Here is a 2,706-nt window from a genome sequence, read left to right as displayed (position 1 = left end):
GATTTATATTATATATAGCTTCCAGCCTTCCACTCATCTGTTTCAGACGTCATCCCTCACCTCTCGTGCATAGGTATCCCCTCACTCTCCTCAAACCCCCTTCCTCCCCCCCAAACTCTCTCTGTACGACTCTCTCTTACTGGCTGTGGATGCTTCGAACGCATCTCTCTACTAGTGTTTCAGTGTAAATATCTTGGCCAGCGTTGACAACGCTGTGGCCCTCGCGGGAGTGCGGCCAGCTGTACATTTAGCAGGTGTAAAAATGTGCAGTGGACCCAAATTTCCTGCCTCTGAGTGGAATAACTTGTTTCTTAATTTGCGGTAATGGTTTCTTTTACCTTCTACTGTTGCCTAATTGACCCTATCCCGTCTCAGTTCATCTTGGCAGGAACGTGTAATTATAGACACTAAAGAGTCTTAAGTTAATGTAGCTTTGTATGCTTCTATTGCATCGATATCAATTTATTATCTTGCCAACTTGTAATTATATTAACTACCTTTCGCCGTAGTCTTGCAAAATTGGAGAGGGAGTACATTTTAGGAGGTACGTGTAATTATAGACAATAATTAGATGTCAGGTTAATGTATCTGTGTGTGCTTCCATTGTTGTGATATCAAGTTAATAATTACCTCAACTTGCACCTGTATAAACTGCCATTCTTTCATTGTCAAAGTGACAGTCTAGGGTAATAATGATTGCTCAGTACTTCTATGAGCTTCTATTAGAGACACTAAATTTCTTCCTAAGTTAACGTAGCTGTATTGTCTGGCTGTGCTTGTTTCCATTGCTGTAATTTTAAGGTTAACAACCATCTCAACTTGTCATTGTATAAACGACCAATCTTTCACTAGCAAAGTAGTAGTCAGGAGTAATAATAATTGCTTCATATATCTATAATTCACACACACCACAAAGCCAGCCAGGAGACAGGGTGTGTGTGCTGGGCAATCCCAAAGTCCTGTCCTCACCCCTTACTATTTTTTAATCAGCCCATACCCCACTGACCGGGCTAATGTATGGCCCGGCCTGCACTATATGTTCAGGAAATCTTTAAACGAACGAACTATCTGTAATCGTGTTCTGCTGGGTGATGTCCTTCACTTTTTGTATATATGTAATTAGGAACGACTGTTGACGTACATGGAATAGTCCCCGACTCCTCTGGTTCTGTTTCATAACATACTGATGTATCCTTTATTATTGCCTGCCTCAACTGACAGTCAGCATGTAATGAGTGCAGGCGTGTAATGGAGAAAGGAATTACATAACTGCAATCGATGGTGTTCTCTTGGTCGAGGTATTTTTACCATCAGTATAGGCCTAATTATTTGCATCTTTAGCGATTTGTCTGTTAGGTTATTAGTTTTAGGGTCATTAGGTATTTTTCCCTTACTAAATAATGTAAACTAATAATTATATATGAGAAAATAAAACCAAAATAATATATATATATACGGGTGTATGCATGTGCGTATGATGGTGTGTGTGTGCATACATGCTGTGTGTGTGTCTGTCCATATATATATATATATATATATATATATATATATATATATAAGGCCTTAATGACCACGGGCTTCGGACCCAATGGTCGATAGGCCGAAACTTGTAAAGAAAAAAAAAATTATAATCTATTCCTTCTACACTTTGCTAAAAATCTCGTCTACAATTATTGCTTTCAGCTCGCGTACAGTATAAGACACAACTCTGTTCCTGTTTTTGTCCGATGTATAATTACAACGGACGAAACATAATGGAAGGCTTGCCACACCCACATTGTCGCAGGTGGCAGAGGTCAGCAGTCACGCTGAACCACTGTTAACATTCCGTGGCAGAGTCTCTGGAGAAACTGGAAACTTTCCTCAGACGCCAGTACCAACTGTTCCGATCATGTCAGGAAGCGAGTACCGTAACGTTTGTCCTTCACGGCATGTTTTCACCAAATTTCAGGAGCAGAGTTGTGTCTTATACTGTACGTCCTTTGTATTTTATTATTTCTGTTTTCAGACCACTCTATTCACAGTTAGAAAGATCTCATGTATAAGAAAAAAAAAGAAAACTATACCGGTACCTAACATTATCTAAATCGAGCAGCAGCAGTAGTAGTAACAGTAGTAGTGGTAGTAGTGGTAAGAGTAGTAGTTGTATTGGTATTAGTCGTAGTAATAGTAGTAGTAGTCAAGGATGTGTGTATAGTCCTTGGCAGTAATAGCCCAAAGTTTATATATCACGTTGAGTACACCGCTTCCCGTCCGATCAGTGAAGTTAAGCAACGTTGGGTCTGGTTAGTACTTGGATGGGTGACCGCCTGGGAACACCAGATGCTGTTGGCATAACGTTCTCCCTACGTGTCAAGTGGGGTTGGTGGAGGATTAGTGCCCCTCCCTGTAAAACAATTAACTCTAAGCCCTTGGCCACCCCGTTTGGGATACGTGGCGTCTGGCAATGAATGAATGAACCCAATGGACTACGCGCTTAAACTGTCCTCCTGCAATCCACTATCCTCTTTTTTGTGGACAGGGAAGTAGTTGAGGGTCGTTTGTATAACCGGGCAGTTCAGCCGCTTGGTATAATTGGTGCCACCACATGAAGGCGTCCTTCTCCAGCACTACCCAAATCTGAAAGGACCACTGTGGTGAAAAAAGACGTCGATGTGAAGCAGGAAGAGACCATGTAATAAGTTTTGAGCTGAGCGGCGAAAAATG

General features: G+C 41.2%; 1 pseudogene; it reads left to right on the top strand.

Annotated features, from left to right (window-relative positions):
* The first annotated feature begins 2,212 nt into the window (after positions 1 to 2,212).
* Positions 2,213 to 2,334, top strand: LOC145392455 (5S ribosomal RNA; annotated as a pseudogene).
* The last annotated feature ends 372 nt before the right edge of the window (positions 2,335 to 2,706 follow it).

The sequence above is a fragment of the Coenobita brevimanus genome, chromosome 2, assembly GCF_032717465.1.
Source record: "Coenobita brevimanus isolate Jiangsu-jjx chromosome 2, ASM3271746v2, whole genome shotgun sequence".
NCBI classification, from domain to species: Eukaryota; Metazoa; Arthropoda; class Malacostraca; order Decapoda; family Coenobitidae; genus Coenobita; species Coenobita brevimanus.
This window is presented reverse-complemented; position numbering and strand designations above follow the sequence as displayed.